The sequence below is a fragment of the Pristis pectinata genome, chromosome X (assembly GCF_009764475.1).
Source record: "Pristis pectinata isolate sPriPec2 chromosome X, sPriPec2.1.pri, whole genome shotgun sequence".
Taxonomy (NCBI): Eukaryota; Metazoa; Chordata; class Chondrichthyes; order Rhinopristiformes; family Pristidae; genus Pristis; species Pristis pectinata.
Window position 1 is genome coordinate 13,101,436 of NC_067450.1, and position 19,374 is coordinate 13,120,809.

The following is a 19,374-nucleotide window of genomic DNA, read 5'->3' on the forward strand; positions in this document are numbered from 1 at the left end:
CAGAGATTGTCACCAGCGACACGTGTGGTTGGTGTAACTGGGGACTAGGGAAACAGCTGTGAGCACATGGTCTGACAGGAGGCACTAGAGAAGGGGAGCAAGGTCATGTGTGGATCAGATGCTGTTGGATCACTCAGTGTGTGGCCTGGAGGATAAGAGTTAATAAAATTGAGGAATTAAAGGCTCAGGAGCAGCAAGGACAGAACTTGGATTAAAGCCACAAGCAGAGAGTGGTGATAAGGGGTTACTTTCCACACTGGGGGATGATGGACAGAGGTGTCTCCAGGGGTCAGTGCTGGGACCACTGCTTTCTATATATATTCATGACCTAGACACGGGTGTGCAGGGTAAAAGGTCCAAACCTGCTGACCACCCAAAGGTTGGAAGTGCGATGAGCTGTGAGGAGGACAGTAACTGTCTGTTCCAGGACACAGGCAGGTTGGCAGAATGGACAGGCAAGTGGCAGATGGAGTTTAATACAGGAAAGGGTGAAGTGAAACACTTGGGCAGAAAGAACAAGGAGAGACACGATGGGCTCAGTGGCACAGTGCTAAAGGGTGTGGGAACAGAGGGACCTGGGTGTACATGGACATCAGTCCTTGGAAGTGGTCGGGAATGTTGAGAGAGCGGCTGGTGAAGTGTTTGGGACCCTGGGATTCAGAGACAGAGGCACAGAGAACAAACACAGGGAGGTAATGTGGAACCTGGACAAACACTGGCTCGGCCACAGCTGGAGGAGTGCGGCCATTTCTGGTCACCACACTTTGGGAAGGATGTGAAGGTCCCAGAGAGGGGCGGAAAAGGTCTACTGGAACGGTTCTGGGGGTGAAGGGTTCCAGCCGTAGGGTTAGACTGGGGAAGTTGGGCTTGTTTCCCTGGAGCAAAGGAGGTTGAGGGGAGACTGTGGAGGTGGACAGGGTCATGAGGGGTTCAGCCGGGTTTATGGGGGGAGCTGTTCCCATTGGTGGAGGGGTCAAGGACCAGGGGGCACTGAGTTAGCATCTTGTGCTGAAGACACAAGGGGGGTGTGAGGGAAACCCCTTCACCCAGAGAGCGGCGATGGTCTGGGACTCACTGCCTGTAGGGGGTGGGGACAGTGTCAATCAGGGCCTTCAAAAGGGAGCTGGATCGGCACTGGAGGGAATTATCTGCAGGGGGTGAGGAACGAGCAGGGGAATAGGGCTGGTGGGACTGTCTGCAGGGAGCAGGCATAGACAATGTGCTGAATGGCCTCTCTGGTGCTATCAGAATTCTGTGATTCTCTGCTGCTGGTGGAACCCTGCTGCGTGCTCACATGATGGTCTGTTTTGGACTCACACTTAGGAAAAGTACTTTATTTGCTGAAAATTACTTTAGGATGCCCTGAGGTGGTAAAATGTGTGACAGAAACAATTGCCCGATTTTACTCAAGAGTAACATCTGCAGTTGCTACTCACAACACCACTTGTGTATCACTTTGCTGTAGATAACAATTAGCTGAATTGCTTAATAACTGATGTCTCCTTAAATCGCAGGCCATGGACACGTGCAAAAAATGAGTGATGGTGAGTTCATGGTCTGTTTTCCATCTCCCTCCCTTCTCCCAACTCCACTCTCATTGAAGTTTATCAGGACAGCTGTAAAATAGGCAGCCAACTTGCTATCGCTAATTTATAGACCGTCATACAAGGTCAGGATCAACACAGTTTCTTTTGTCCTTTTTACATCATGCCACCAGATGTGGCTCATTTGGTAAGTTCTCTTGCTTTTGAGTGGGAAGGTCAAGTTCAAGTCCCACTTCAATGACAGGAGCACACATTCCAGGCAGATGTTCCCAGTGCCGTACACAAAACTACTGGAAATCAAATGATTTAGTCGCTATTGCATGCTGAGAGAAACGTACACTTTTGTTAGGGCTTCCTGTGACTTGGAGTACATAAAAGGTGCATGGTAAACCATCTATGTCTGCAGAAATCTCCACAAAATGTCAAAGTCAAAGTCGAGTTTATTGTCAGATGCACAAGTCCATGTATGCACAGGTGCAATGAAAAACTTACTTGCAGCAGCATCACAGGCACGTAGCATCAGATAAGCAGCATTCACAAGAAAAACAGAAATTATACACAATTTTTCAAGAAAGAACACAATTAGAACAAAAAAATCACAGTCCATTTTAATACAAAGTGATCAAAGTGGTCACAGTGTTGCTAAGCTATCGTGATTAGGGTTGTGCCGGTTGGTTCAGGAACCGAATGGTTGAAGGGAAGTAGCTGTTCCCGAACCTAGTGGTGTGGGGACTTCAGACTTCTGTACCTCCTGCTCAATGGGAGCTGCGAGAAGATGGCACGGCCCGGATGGTGGGGATCTTTGCTGATGGATGTTGCCTTCTTGAGCCAGTGCCTCTTGTAGCAAATGTCTTGGAGAATCTGGCAATGCGATGGTTAACAGCTACTGCCATGTCATGGCTTACTGGGACAAAAGAAGCAGTAACTGCAGAGAGACTTTCTTGACCGTTATACCTTACCAACCATGAATGAGTTTAGGATTCATCTTCAGTGCCCATGTCAGGACAGGTCATGTCTTACAAGGAGGTGACGAAGGTGATCAATGAAGGTAGAGCTGTGGATGTTGTCTACATGGATTTTAGTAAGGCATTTGACAAGGTCCCAAGGGTGGGTTAATAAGTTTGCAGAAGACACAAAGATTAGTGGAATTGTGGATAGTGCATAAGGTTGCTAAAGGATACAGCGGGATATAGATCGGTTGCAGATGTGGGCAGAGAAATGGCAGATGGAGTTTAATCCGGGAAAGTGTGAGGTGTTGCACTTTGGGAGATCAAACATAATGGGAAAGTACACAGTTAATGGCAGAACTCTTAACAGCGTTGATGTACAGAGGGAACTTGGGGTCCAAGTCCATAGCTCCCTGAAAGTGGCCACACAAGTCGATAAGGTGGTAAAGAAGGCATATGGTATGTTTGCCTTTATTGATCGAGGTATTGAATTCAAGAGTCAGGAAGTTATGTAGCAGCTTTATAAAATTCTGGTTAGACCACATCTGGAGTATTGCATTCAGTTCTGGTCGCCCCATTATAGGAAGGATGTGGAGACTTTGGAGAGGGTGCAGAAGAGGTTCACCAGGATGCTGCCTGGATTAGAGGACATGTGCTATAAGGAGGGGTTGGACAAACTTGGGTTGTTTTCTCTGGAGCGGCGGAGGCTGAGGGGAAATCTCAGAGAAGTTTGTAAGATTACGAGAGGCAAGACAGCCGGTATTTTTTTCCCAGGGTCAAAATGTTTAATACTAGAGGCCACGCATTTTAGGTGAGAGGGGGAAAGTTCAAAGGAGATGTGCGAGGCAAGTTTTTTTACACAAAGAGCGGTGGGTGCCTGGTATGCGCTGCCTGGGGTGGTGGTGGAAGCAGATACGATAGAGGGGTTTAAGAGGCTCTTAGACAGGCACATGAACAGGCAGGGAATGGAGGGAGATGGACCGTGTGCAGGCAGAAGGGATTAGGTGTCATTAGCTTAATTGGTTCAGCACAACATCGTGGGCAGAAGGGCCTGTTCCTGTCCTATACTGTTCTGTGTTCTATGTTGGGGCTGCTTTTCAAAAAGAACCCTAGAATTGGCCATTGTCCAATGCATCCTATCTGGGTGGGTACTTGATCTATTTCTGTTTTCCAGGGCTGTTGCCAAAATGATTCATGCATCCCCTGGGGGCATCTCTGCGATCAGAGCAACTGCTGTGCTTCAGAAGGTGGCTTTATAGGGTTCTGGCAGAGCTTCGACACAGTTCAAGTTAGCCAACATTCACCGGAATGTGCCACACAGAATCAAAAGTGGACAGTTTTGCAGAGTGCCCTGCCTCTTCTGCATTGTATTTGTCACGTTTTGAGATGGACATCGGGCATGGCTGGTGGTTGCAACAAACAAGGTTTCACTAATAATATCAACTAATTTTTCTGCTGATTCGGTTAATCTGCCCATCAGTCTCTTGGAAATTCTTGCCCAAATCATTAACTTTGGCCCAAAGGTTAAAAATGAGCAAAAGCGATGTGTCATACGTTCATATTGGCTCCTCTTGCTGCTTTTGGAAGCTTCCCGGGGAACCCCACAAATTCTCCTTCCTGTTTATATAAAATAACATAAAAATTGCAACACAGAAGCTGGCCTTTCGCTCCACACCGTCGGCAGGTCAGATCCCATGGGCTCAAACTGTTCCTTTATTCCTCCCACCTTTCAGCTGCTTACCTAACCCGTCCTTCAATGGTGACGTGGCCTCCGCTCCAACCGCTAACTCAGCCAGTGCATCCACAGCCTCACCGGTGTGTGCATCTTACATTTAGTCTCAAATCCAAATCCCCTTTCTCTCGACCTTCAGTCATTTGAAACAGTCTGTTTCCAGCTAGCTTTCAGAATGTTAAAGACCCATAACCTACTCGGTTGTTATGTTAGGATACCCATTATTTCAAGTACTTATGCTGGGCAGTATCCAAGTGAACTTGGTCAGTATCCTCTAAATTACTCCAAATTACTCTTCCCCTTCTCCCAGATTAGCCGCATTCAAAATATAGTTATGAATTTTAACTGGCATTGAATTCCAGCTGCCATTTTCACCATCATATCAATATCTCCTTTGCAGTGGTTTAGGGCAGCACAGTGGCGCAGCGGGTAGAGCCGCTGCCTCCCAGCTCCAGAGACCCAGGTTCGATCCCGACCTCCGGCGCTGTCTGTGTGTGGAGTTTGCACGTTCTCCCTGTGACCGTGTGGGTTTCCCTCGGGTGCTCCGGTTTCCTCCCACATCCCAACGACGTGCGGGGTCGGTGGGTTAATTGGCCGCTCTAAATTGTCCCCCTAGTGTGTGGGTGAGGGGGAGAATCTGGGGGGGAGTTGGTGGGAATGGGATTAGTGTTGGTTGAGGATTTATGTAAATGGGCGATTAATGATTAACTCGATGAGTTGAAGGGCCCGTTTCCTTGCTTTACCTCTATGGCACTTTATTTTGGTCCTCGGGATCCTGGCTCCTATTTCATTCTCGCTGTACATTTGAACCTTGCTTCCTCTCAGCCCTGCATCCAAACCATTGATGTACACAGTGGAACAAATAGGAAGATCAGGGAAGCATCCAATTCCTTCACCTGATTTTTCTCACTCTTTATCCTGTCCAGGTGATGCTTTATCCAGACTATCTGTTGATATCACCATGACCGTTGATGAGGTTCATTGTTGACTTACAGCCAGACTCACAGTAAACAGTCCATTTTACAGCAAACGGAGTTACTTTACCCATCAAACAGCCTCCACTTAAACAGCGCACCACAGCAAACAATCTACGAGAGACTGCAGTATTTAAATGGAGTCTCTTGAACTGAAGCAAACACAACTCGTGAGTAATTACATCTGCCAATCAAAGTGGGATTAATTCTCCAGCAAAAGGGTGGAAAATAGTTACACAATTCAAATTCTGTGTATAAGATTAATTCCAGTCACTAACAGCAGTGTGTGATCAGGGGGAAATTGCCGAATCAACTTGACTCTGGCTGGGAAGAGGGTGTCAACTCAATGCAGTCAACTCAATGCCCAGAAACAGACTCCAGCACTTTATTAAGAAAAGATATCGAGAACTGCTCATAGCAACAAAGGTTAAGTAGGAGTGAATTCACTCTAAAGAGAATTTAAATGTACTTTGGATTTTAAAAAATTCTTTTAAGAATTTATGCCATTTAAAAAAAATTGCTTTCCTGTTCAACACAATTAGCCTTCAGGAGGCAAAAATGGCCCCTTTAGACCTCTTCCGACTTCAACCTCCAACTCCACGTCCTCCATCTCGCCCGCCTCTAGTCTGAAGATCTAGAAGACCATGTCAGAGCTGAACAGGAACCTGGGTGTGTAGCACGACCGTCAAACGCCTTCAAAGTTGAGCTTACTTCATAACCACGGTACAAGTGGTGCAGACTCACGGCATTTCAATGGATTTCACAGGCCAGGGATCACCACTGTTTCTGTGGGTCAAAGGGCAGGGGGGCACATCTGGGACAGTGACCATGGATCCCGCATGAAGCTACATCTGCCCTGCCCTCGCCATCCGCATCAACCTGACAGTCAGTGCTGTGAGCCTCACCCTCATGCTGACTGCAGATTCCGGGCCAACTGAAGGGCTGTGAGAGCTGAGAACTTCGGTGGTGTCGGGGAGAAGTGTGGATGAGAGACAACATAAATTTCCCCGAGCCCTACGTGAGGAAAGTTGTGCTGTCTCTCACCCACAGCTCCAGCTGGTTTTACCCTCCATTGTAAGTCAATATTCAGCTAATCGCATAACCAATGGATACCCCCCAACAATCACTTTGCTGACGATTGAGTGTAGACAGACTGGATGTGTCCTTCCTGTGCCGGGACATACCTGGGCGATTTTCCACATTGTCAGGGAGATGCCAGTGTTGTATCTATCCTCGAACAGCTTGGTCAGAGACACATTCAGTTCTGGAGTACAGCTCTCCAGTACCACAAATGGGATTATGTCTGGTCCTGTAGCCTTTACTGTATCCGGTGCTCTCAGCCGTTATCACGTGGAGCGAATCGAACCGACTGGAGACTGGTTTCTGTGTCGGCGGGGATCTCAGGAGGGAGCTGAGACGGATCGCCCACTCGCCACTTCTGACCGAACATGGGTGTGAATCCTTCCGCCCTGTCCCCAGCACCCACACGCTGGGTCCCACCGTCACTGAGGACAAGGATGCTCTTGGAGCCTTCTCCTCCTGGCAGATGTTTAATTGTCCACCGCCGTTCACAGCTGGATGTGACGGGACTGCAGAGCTTGGATCTGATCCGTTCGTTTGCTGCTTTCACAGATATAATCCCGTGTGACAGCTCCCATCAGGTTGACACCTCAGTTTTAGATCTGCTCCTGGCATGCAGTAGTACACTCCTCATTAGACCAGGGGTGATCCCCTGGCTGACAGTAATGGTGGAGTGAAGGATAAGCCAGGCCATGAGGTGACAGATTGTGGTGGGGACATTTCTGCTGCTGCCAGTTTTGATCTGTTGGACCTGTTCGGGATCTTTCCCACTTAACACACATATCACAAGGGGATGTGTCCCCAGTATGAAGATGGATCATTGTCTCCACAAGGACTGCAGTGGTCATGTCTACCAATGCTGTTATGAACTGATCCATTTGCAAAAGATAAAATGGTGAGGAGAAGGCTTATATCTGGTTTTTGGTTCACTCACTATCTGCTGCCTCAGTCTGTGGTTGTACTACACGCACACCGCGATCGACGTTTAATTTCCCCTCCTCCTACAATTTATGGAGTATTCTGGCTCCTGGAGAGGTCAGTAAACTGCTTCCAAACTTGTACTGTTGCAGGCGCCAGCAGAGCCACCATGCCCTGCCAAACTTCACTGGCCTCCTTTCTTCAGACCCAAAGCACTGGATCTGCCTTCAGCACAGTGGTGGCAGAATGTGCACCCTTGGATGACGAGAGATGTTGCAAATTTAGTCAAAAAGGAGGCATATGTAAGGTTTAGGAAGCTGAAATCAGACAGGGCCCTTGAGGAATATGAATGAAGCAGGAGAGAATTTAAACAGGGAATCAGGAGGGCGAAAAGGAACCATGAAATGTCCTTGGCAAGTAGGATTAAAGAGAATCCCAAGACATTTTATACATACATTAAAAACAAGAGGATAACTAGGGAGAGGGTAGGACCAACAAGGAATTTTCCAACAAGGAATTCCCTCCTTGTCACACAAAGAAAAAAGAGGGAATTTATGTCTGGATCCAGAGGAAGTGGGCAAGGTACTAAACGAGTACTTTGCATTGTTATTCACGAGGATAAGGACGTGGAGGACAGTGAGATCAGGGAGGGGTACGCTGATATTCTAGGGCTTGCTGATATCAAGGAGGAGGTGGTTTTGGGTCTCCTGAAGAATATCAAGGTGGATACATTCCCAGAGCCTGATGGGATCTATCCCAGGTTATTGAGAGAGACAAGAGAGGAGATTGCTGGGGCCTTGACAGAGATCTCTATATCCTCTTTAGTTATAAACCAAGAAATTATATGCTGTTGAGCCTAACGTCAGTGGTAGGGAGATTACTGAAGAAGATTCTCAGGGATGGGATCTACTCACATCTGATAAGCAAGTTTGTCAGAGTTTGAGGAAGGTTGTGAAAGGATTCAGCAGGATGTAGACCAGATGGAAACGTGGGCAGAGAAATGGCAGATGGAGTTTAATCCGGACAAGTGTGAGGTCTTGCACTTTGGGAGGTCAAATGTAAGGGGAAAGTATGCGGTTAATGGTAGGACCTTTTGAAGCATTGATGTACCGAGGGACCTTGGGGTGCAAGTCCATATCTCACTGAAAGTGGCAACACAAGTAGACAGGCTGGTAAAGGAGGTGTACGGTATACTTGTTTTCATTGGTCGGGGTGTTGAGTATAAAAGTTGGTAAGTTATGCTGCAGCTGTATAAAACTTTGGTGAGGCCACATTTGCAGCACTGTGGACAGTTCTGGTCACTGCATTACAGGAAGGATGGGGAGGCTTTGGAGAGGGTGCAGAGGAGGTTCACCGGGATGCTGCCTGGATTGTAGAGTATTTGATGTTGGACAAAGTTGGGTTGTTTTCTCTGGAGCGGCTGAGGGGAGACCTGGTAGAGGTTTATAAAATTATGAGAGGCATAGATAGGGTGGACACTCAGAGTCTGTTTCCCAGAGTGGAAATGTCAAGTACTAGAGGGCATAGATTTAAGGTAAGAGGGGGAAAGTTTGAAGGACCACGTGCAGGCAAGATGTGCAGTTTAAGTTGGGATCATGTTCAGCACAGACATGGTGGGCCGAAGAGCCTGTTCCTGTGCTGTACTGTTCTGTGTTCTGTGTTCAATGTAATACACTATTACAGTTCTGCATCATCCTTGACCCTGGCACTAAGTTGGCAATAAGTAAACTGCTGGAGGAACTCAGCAGGTCAAGCAGCATCTGTGGATGTAAAGGAATGGTTGATGTCCTGGGTCGAGATCCTGCATCAGGAGCAGGCAACACACCATCCAGGATTCACGTCCACAGTCGCAGAAGTGTTTGTTTATTCCCCTCACTACTGAGTCTCTTGTTGCCCTGTTACCCTTGGAGTTTTGACCCTCCCCCCTAGTACAGCTGATCCACCCCCAGTACTGGGGTCTTGGCTCTGACTGGATCCTCAGAGATACCTTGACCAACAAGGAGAACCTGTTTTGGATGAGATGGACGACCTGCCTGCCTCCCTTCCTCTGCCTGGTGGTCACCCCTCCTTCTCTTCTGCCTTAAGTACAGGAGACGCTTGAAGTCTGAAGTAAAACAGAACACAGAATACTCAGCAGGTCAGGCAGCGTGAGCCACTTGACAGGGAGCTCAGTCACATTAACAAAATTGTTTCTGACTGATTCCACACACAATAACACAGTTATATGGAAATAGAAGACCATTCTGGTCATCAGTCATATTCTAAACTGAATTAGATTGCAGCTGATCTGTACCTTAACCTCACTTAGTGCACCCTTATATCCTTATCCGACAAAACGCTTTCCATTTTAGTTTTGAAGGTTCCAATATTCCGCCAGTAACCACAATTCCAGATTTCCTGAACCTTTCGTGTGAAGACATGCATTTTGACATCAGTCCTGAATAACCTGCCTCTCATTTTAAGAATTTGTCTTTCACGAGGAAATGGTTTAGTTATTATCTCACCGAATACATTTAATGTCTGCAATACTATCAAAAGACCTGTATAGAGCAACATTAAGCATTGAGTGAAGAAACTCACTCACAGTGGGCTCTTGATGATATGTTACTCAGTCATGATCCAAAAGTTTATGTCAGCTTTTGGGGAGCAGAGCATTGGATGCATCCAGTTAGCATTCCCTGAAGGTACTTAAGTTCAGGGCACACACATTAAGAATCGTCGTGAGCCAAAGTAGGAGAAAGGATCTGGTCCAGTTGGAACTAAACCCCGACAAAAGTCAATGTCTGGGAAAATACAGGATTGCATTAAAGGAGAAAATTCGGGAATAAATAAGTCTGGCAACTAAAAAGCTACAAAGGGTTAAAACGACATTTTAAAAAGAAGTTCTGATGATTGAATTCCACTTAACATTTCACTGAAAAAAAAATCACAAACAGGATTCAATGCCAAGAATTTCAAAGCTGTCCGCTGTTGTGCTGTGGACAACTTCAACTTCAAGGGAAGGATTTCAAGGCAAAGTCAAAAGGAAATGTTTAGCAGAACAGTCCAAGGGAAGAGTTTGAAGAGACTGTAAAGAGAAGTACTGTTTGAGCTTTCGTAGGCAGCAAGAGCGTTAGCAAGACAGGAGTGCTTTGGGGAGGGGATTGTGGGTTGCAGTGAGTGAAAGAGCAGCTTCTCATGCTGATTCTGCACTACAGTGTAATTGTGAAATGTTTTTCGGAGAAGTATTGTATTTTAGACATTGTACAAAGAATCTGAGTTGCTCTCACTAACAGTCAATGGTGCGGTGGTCAAATCATCAGAATGGAAATTTGTTGACCCAACCTAATAAGCTGGAGACACCAGGTGCTGGAACAGTCCTGTTGCAGGGTCTTGATCTGAAACGTCGACAGTTCCTTTTCCCCCACAGATGCTGCTCGACCCGCTGAGTTCCTTCAGCAGTTTGTTTTTTGCTAATCAGCTGGAGAGTTCCAATCTCACCATGGCAGTGGGCTGTGGTGGGCGAAGAATTAAAATCAATGAAATAAATATGCTGACATATTAAAAGGAAGAATGGTAGGGTCAGAAATAGGGACCCATTTGTGACTCCAATCCAACACCCATGAGCTGCTCTGGATGGGAGGGTGTCAATGCCCAGGACCAAGACTGACTTGGTAGTACCACACAGACGGACATAGGTACCAGACTGGGTCTGTGACAGGTAATGGGATAAACCTACTTGACCTTGTCCTCTGTGTTGTACCCAGGGCAAACGTATCTGTCCATGACAACATTGGTTGGAGCGACCACTGCACAGCCCTTGTGGAGACATCTCCTGTCTTCACACCGAGGACGCCCTCCACTGCGTAGCACTACAAGTGTGCTAAATGAGATGGACTCAGACTGGATCCGCAGCTCAAGGCTGGGCAACCCTGAGGCTCTGTGGACCATCAGCAGCAGCAGAGCTGGATGCACCAGGCTGTATCCCCTCATGGTGTGGTATACCTCGCCCTCATACTACGGTTTTCATCAGTACAATCAAGGCAGGGGAATAACCCTGGCTCAATGAGTGCAGAAGAGTTTGAGGTGCCACATGGTGAAGTTACAACACAGGACCATAGGCATGTTCAACAGCAAAGAAAAAACCATCCAATAGATAGACCCATGGAGACACAAGAGATTGTAGGTGCTGGAACCTGGAGCAACGAAGAAGATGCTGGAGGAACTCAGCGGGTCAGGCAGCATCTGTGGAGGGAAATGGACAGTTGATGTTTTGGGTCAAGAGCCTTCATCTCGGAATCAGAATCAGGTTTGCTATCACTGACATATCTGGTGAAATTTATTGCCTTGCGGCAGCAGTTCAGTGCAAGGACATAGAGTCAAAAATTACGACAAGTTACAAAAATAAATAAATAGTGCAAAAGAGGAATAACGAGGTAGTGTTCATGGACTGGCCAGAAATCTGATGGCGGAGGGGAAGAAGCTGTTCCTGAATCGTTGAGTGTGGGTCTTCAGGCTCCTGTACCTCCTCCCCGATGGTAGTAACAAGAGGAGGACATGTCCAGGGTGGTGAGGGTCCTTAGTGATGGATGCCGCCTTCTTGAGGCACCGCCTCTTGAAGATGTCCTCAATGGTGGGGAGGGTTGTACCCGTGATGGAGCTGGCTGAGTCTACAACCCTCTGCAGCCTCTTGCGATCCTGTGCATTGGAGCCTCCATACCAGGTGGTGATGCAACCAGTCAGAATGCTCTTCCCTGTACATCTGTAGATATTTGCAAGAGTCTTTGGTGACGTACCAAATCTCCTCAAATGCCTAACGAAGTAGAGCCACTGGCGTGCCTTCTTCGTGATTGCATCAATGTGTTGGGCCCAGGATAGATCCTCTGAGATGTTGACGCCCAGGAACTTGAAGCTGCTCACCCTTCCCACCGCTGACCCCTCAATGAGGACTGGTGTGTGTTCTCCCGACTTCCCCTTCCTGAAGTCCACAATCAATTCCTTGGTCTTGCTGACGTTGAGTGCGAGGTTGTTGTTGCGACACCACTCAACCAGCCGATCTACCTCACTCCTGTACGCCTCCTCATCGCCATCTGGACTGAAAGACAGAGGGGAGATGGCCAGTATAAAGAGGTGGAGGGAAGGCGTGGGGCATGAGCTGGGAGGTGATGGGTGGATCCAGGTGAGGAGGGGGGATGGACAGATGGAGGAGGGGGGAGTGGAGACAGCGACAGAGGCTGGGAGGTGAGAGGTGGAGGTGACAGAGGGCTGCAGATGGTGGGATCTGACAGGAGAGGAAGGTGGGGCCTGGAACCAAATAAGGGAGGTGGGGAGGGCAGGTGGGAACAGTGGGGGGAGGGGACCCAGTGGGAGGGGTGTGTGGGTGGTGGGCGGATGGAGTGGGTGGGGGGAGGGGAAGAGACAGGGTGGTGGGGGCTGGGGTGGGTGTGGGAGGAACTGGGGAGATCAGGAGGAGAGAGGAAAGGGACAGAGGGGGAGCAGGTTACCTGAAGTTGGAGAATTCGGTGTCGGGGTGTAGACTCCCTGGGGGAGTATGACGGGCTGTACCATGCGACCTTACAATTCAAGGATTGGATCAAATCTCTGCAGTCCTGCCTCATCTCCTCATGAACAGCAGGGCAATTAATCAGCTGATGGGAGGAGGGAGCTCCAAGAGCATTCCCCTCTGCAGCGATAGCAGGGCCCAGCGTGTGAGTGCTGGGAACAAGGTGGAAGCATTGTAACCACCTTCAGCCAGGAGTGAATGATCCATCCTGGCTCCCTCCCAATCCCTCTACCATCACAGAAACCGATCTTCAGCCAACTTGATTCACTCCACACGATACCAAGAAACAACAGAGATCACTGGATTCAGCAAAGGTGATGGGACTGGGCAATATTCCAGCTGTGGCACTGAAGATCTGCACCTCAATCGAGCTGTTCCAGTACAGTTACGATGCAGGCATCCCCCCGAAAGTGTGGAAAACTGTCCAGGTCTGTCCCACTCACGGAAAAAAGACAGGGTAAATCCAATCCAACTGAGGGTGGGAAGTGTAACTGACAGTGCTATCAAGTGGCTCTGACTCACCAATAACCTGCTCACCGATGCCCAGTCTGGGTTTCACCAGGACCACTCCACTCCAGACCACATCCCAGCCTGGGTCCAAACCCGGAACAAAGAGCTGAACTCCAGAGGTGAGGTGAGAGTGACGGCCCTCTATCAGGGCAGTGTTTGACCGAGTGTGGCATCAGGGAGCCCTGTGAAACTGGTCAGTGGGCGATAAGGAGAAACACTCCAGTGGGTGGAGTCACCACCCCACACGAAGGATGATGGTAGAATCATAGAATGGTCACAGTACAGGAGGAGGCTGTTTGGTCCATCATGTCTATGTCAGCTCTCAAGCAGAACAACCTAGTTCCAAATCCTGGCCCCTTCTCCATAGCCTCACAAACCTGTCCTCACCACCTATTTCTCCACTTCCCTCCTGAAGCCACTGTGGAACCTGCCTCCACCACATCCTCAAGGAGCACATTCCAGGTTCCAACCACATGCCACGTAAGAAAGTCTTTCCTCATGTCAGTTCTCGTTCCCTTCCCCTTTATTTTATTCCTGTGACCTCTAGCCCTTGACCCCTCCACTAATGATAACAGCTTCCCACTCCAGAGCCTTTGTCATTTTATGCACTGGCATCAAATCTCCCCTCGGCCTTCTCCTCCCCAAAGGAACAGTCCCAGCTCCCCAATCTGTCCTTGTAACGGTTGTCTCTCATCCCAAGAACCATTTCCATTCACCTGTTGTGGACCCTCGCTCATACCTCCATATCCTTCCTACATTGTGGTGACTGCAGTCGAACACAATACTCTGTTCAGTAAAGGTTCAGCATGACTTCCCTGCTTTTGTACTCTGTGCCCTACTGTGAAAGCCCAGAACTGTGTGTGCCTTAGTAACCACTTTCTCAACTCGCCCTGCCGCTTTCAGTAGCCCAGGTCTCTCTGCTCCCGCACCCCTTTTACAACAGTATCCTTTATCCTATATTGCCTCTCCTCATTTTTCCAATTAAAATGCATCATGTCACACTTTGCCACAGCAGGAGCACTGTGTGCAGTTCTGGTCACCACACTACAGGGAGGATGTGACTGCACTGGAGAGGGTGCAGAGGGGATTCACCAGGATGTTGCCTGGGATGGAACGGTTTGGTTACGCGGAGTCACTGGACAGACTGGGTTCGTTTTCCTTGGTGCGGAGGAGACTAGGGTGGGGAAGGTCCTGATAGACGTATACAAAATTATGAGGGGCAGGGATAGGGTGAATAGTGAGAAACTTTTCTTGATAACAGAGACGTCAAACACCACAAGGCTTGGGTTTAAAGTAAGGAGTAAGAGGTTTAGAGGGGATCTGAGGAGAATGTTTTCCCTCGGGAGTGGGGGTGGGGTTGGAGTCTGGAACGCACTGTCTGAAGGGGTGGTGGAGGCAGGGACTCTCACAGTGTTTAATAAGTGTCTGAACCAGCACTTGAATCACCAAGGCAGAGAAGGGTGCGGACCAAGTGCTGATAATTGGGATTGGTGTAGTTGGGTAGTCGATGGTCGGCATCGACTTGGTGGGCCGAAGGGCCCGTTTTCTGTGCTGTGTGACTCTAAAATTGACCTGCCCATTCCACCAGTGTGTTTATATCCTGTTGCAACTTATTGCTATCCAGTTTGTAGTTCACAATTTTGTGTTATCCATGGAGTTAGAAATAGGGGCTTGCACCCCCAGGTCTAATATATCGATCAAGCAATGGCCCCAACACTGTTCCTGAAGGAACACCACTATTTCCCTTCCTACAGTCCAAAATACAACCACCTTCCATTTTATCAATGTCACTGTTATGCCATGTTCCTTAACTTTGTTGATAAGCCTGCTACGTGGCACCTTTATTACAAGAGGGTTGGAGTTTAGAAATAGAAAAGTATTGTTCCGGTTGTACAAGGTGTTGGTGAGGCCACGCCTGTGGTACTGTGCACAATTTTGGTCCCCTTACCGAAGAAAGGATGTGGTAGCACTGAAGGCAGAAGAAACAGATTCACCAGGCTAATTCCTGGGATGAGAAGATCGTCCTAAACAGGTTGGGTCCGTATTCTTTGGAGTTCAGAAGAATGAGGGGTGATCTTATTGATCTTAAGGGGTCATCACAGTGCAGATGTTGAGATGTTTCCACTAGTGGGAGTGTCTCAAACAGGAGAGATAGCTTCAAGACTAGGGGCTGGTCACTTAAAACTGAGATACAAGGAAATTTCCTCTTGCACAGGGTAGTGAATTTCTGGAATTCTCTCTCCCAGAGGTTTGTAGAGGCAGGATTGTTGGATGTATTTAAAGTGGACGTAGATCAGGGGAATGAGGGCTACTGCACAGGGGAGGAGTTGAGACCTGGGGCAGATCAGCCATGACCATATTGACTGGAGGGGGCAGGTTTGAGGGGCTGACTGGCCTACTCCCACTATTTTCTCATGTATGTGCACCACATTGACCCTTTCTATTATCATATCAAAAAATTCTATCTAATTCGTTAAACGTGATTTTCCCTCATTAAGTCCTTGCTGGCTTGCCTTAGTTAATCCACTTGCCTCCAGGTGATAACTAATCCTGTCCTGGACCAACCTTTCCCATCACCGAGGAGGAACTGCCTGGCCTATAGTTGCTGGCTTAACCTTACTCCCTTTTCAAACAAGAGAGTAACATTTCCTATTCTCTAGTCTTCAGATGCGACCCACAAGCGTTTGTGGTTGTCCGAAGTCAATCATCCCTGCCCCAGGACGTCACTGCAGGAGTTCCTCAGGGCAGTGTCCTGGGCCCAACCACCTCCATCAGTGAGCTTCCTTCCATCAGAAGGTCAGAAGTGGGGATGTTCACTGATGATGCACAGAGTTCAGTTCCATTCACAGCTCCTCAGCAGATGAAGCAGCCCATGGCCTGCATGTAGCAAGACCTGGAAACCTTCATGTCACATAAAAGTGCCAATAATGACCATCTCCAACAAGAGAGGGTCTAACCACCTACCCTTGACATTCAACAAAATTATGATCGCTGAGTCCCCTACCATCAACATCCTAGGAATCACTGTTGACCTGCATCTCAATCAGACCAGCCAGATAAATACGGTGGCTACAAGAACAGGTCAGAGGGTAAGGATCCTGCGGTGAGTGACTCACCTCCTGACACCCCAAGGCCTTTCCCCCATCTACAAGGCACCAGTCAGGAGTGTGACGGGACACTCCCCACTTGCCTGGGTGAGTGCTGCTCCAACAGCTCTCGAGAAGCTCAACACCATCCAGGACAAAACAGCCGCTTGATCAGCACCCATTCACCCCCCTAAACACTCCCTCCCTCCACCACCAGCGCACAGTGGCTGCAGTATGTAAAACCTACAAAATGCCCTGCAGTTACTCACCCAGGCTACTCCGACAGCACCTCCCAAACCACGACCTTCACCACCAAGACGGACAAGGGTGGCAAGTGCAGGGGAACACCACCACCTGCAGGTTCCCCTCTAAGTCCCCCACCAATCCTGACTTGGAAATATACTACTGGTCCTTTGTCATCACTGGGTTCAAGTACTGGAACTCTCTCAAACACCACCAGAAAGACTGCAGCAGTTCAAGTAGGCATCTCACCCCTACCTTCTCAAGGGCAATTAGGGATGGGCAATAAATGCAACACTTACATTTATGAATAGAAAACTTATGGCATTAAATGCCCTGCATCAAGATCAATCACTGGTGCCCCCCAGTGGTCACAGATGAAATGCTGTCACTGCCTTCAAATCAAATGACACGTGCTTTAAGGTGTTCTCCAGGACAAGCTTTTGATCAATCAAGTCAGATCCTGCCACCACCAACGCACCCAATCCCACCCACCACACCATCACCACCCCTCAATCCTACTCCTCACCCCACATCCACTTGGCTCTACAAAACCACAAATCATTATTTTCTCACTCTATTTCATTCAAGTCACAATAATCTTCGGCTTGCCTGGAGTTTAAATGCCAGCAAGACTGGTTGGGCAGATCGGACCATTTCTATGCTGTATATTCAATGTAACAATCACTGCTCTGTTGAAAATTCCTGTCATGTTTCCCAAGCTGCCTTGATAAGCTCATTGATTGGAAGGAGTGATTCATTAGCCTCTCCAAAATGAACTCTAACAGACTGGCACCAATTTGTCATCTCTTCCCCTTCTACCTTCAAGCCCTTCTTTCTCTTATGGTCACTTTTATTTCTCTGTGTTATTGCGACTGCAGCAGTACACGGCCTTTAGACAGGGAGGGTCAGATCACCAATCCAGACTGAGCACCACCCTTCCAAACAAGTCCAGTGCTTCCTGAAGGGTCGGTGTCACTGTCATACTGATTCCAACAGTGGAGCGGCAACTTCCAGTGTTTTCCCAGCTGGAAAATTTGCTTCCGAATCAGGGAAGACCTGGTGAGGGTTCAGCAACTCCATTCACTTCACTGGAAGGAACTTAGGCAAGCTTCAGCCAATTAGCATTTGCTTTATTTAGTTGAATTAACTTATCTGAACTTGGTTGATTCTGACTGTTTCTTTTGTGTTTTAAGGGTTTTAATCATTTTAAAACATTTTAATTTTCAAAATTTATGAATTTAACTCTTTTAATATATGATATTTTGACTGCTGATGATCACGGATATTTAAAGTCTCTTAGCAGGTTGAACAGCCAGTAAGCCTGGGACACAGGGTGTTGAAGCATTCAGGGGCGGGGCTCGTTCCCTTCAGCAGGCCTTTGCCAGTCAGGACAGAGCTTTGAGCAGCAAGTCGCTACTCCATACAAGAGCCAACGTCAAAGTGGCGTGCGTGGATGGCTCACCACTCTCCCAGCAGGACCAGGCAATACCGTACCATGGCGGAGCTGACTGCAAGATATATGTTTTGCACCATGGATTCAGATTCCAATTACTTTCACGGTAGTGTAGCGGTTAGCGTAACGCTATTACAGCGCCAGCGACCCGGGTTTAATTCCCGCCGCTGTCTGTAAGGAGTTTGTACGTTCTCCCCCCTCGTCTCTGTGTGTGTTTCCTCCGGGTGCTCCGGTTTCCTCCCACATCCCAAAGACGTACGGGTTAGGAAGTTGTGGCCATGCTACGTTGGCGCTGGAAGCGTGGCGACACTTGCGGGCTGGCCCCAGAACACTCTACGCAAAAGATGTATTTCACTGTGTGTTTCGATGTACATGTGACTAATAAATAAATATCTTATTGTTATATACACCAAGGTGCATTGAAATTCCCTGCTCCTTATATATTAATGATTTGGATGAGAATGCAGGTTTCATGATTCGTAAGTGTTCAGATGACACCAAAACTGGTGGACAGTGAAGAAGGTTGTCCAAGGCTACAACAGGACCTGGATCAACTGCGAAAGTGGGCCAAGGAACGGCAGATGGAGTTTAATTCGGACAAGAGTGAACTCATGCATTTTGGGAAGTTAAACCAGGGCAGGACGCACACAGTGAATGGCAGGGCCCTGGAGAGTGTTGTAGAGCTGAGAGATTGAGGGGTACATAGTTCCCCAAAAGTGTTGATGCAAGTAGACAGGGCAGTGAAGGCGAGGGTTCCTCCTCTGAAGGACACCAATGGATTTTTGCGACTTGGTTACCGGTTTTGGTGCCGGTCCTCAATGAGCATATTTACAGACTTCAACATCACTATTTGCTTTTAAGAGTTATGGGATCAAGGACTTAACACAAGAGTTCAGGCCATAGTGCTGGTGGCTTGGTAAAAAAAAATCTCAATCCTGTCCCAGAGGTCAGCTTTCTTTCTGGTGCACTGGGACCAGCAAGGAGGTTTTGGTACAAATTAATCCAAAAAAAAATGGAAAATATGGTAACCTCAGGGCACTAGGACCCCGAGTACATTGTTATGCAGACAATGAGGAGGGTTTTACATTTGGAATAGCACCAAATAGTGTTCTGAGAACTACTTAATAAAGATAGTAAAAGGATGGCTTCTCGCACAGCTCACATTGGACCATTTCACAATGAATTGAGACTCCACAAGTTGGATCCATGGACAGGTGTTGCTTTGATAGGAAAGGTAATGTCAGGACAGGTAACATCGTTCACAAGCACTAGACCTTGATTTTCCAACACCTAGCTTTGTATCTGCACCACACCCTACTTCCCGACCTGCACCTGACACCAGTGT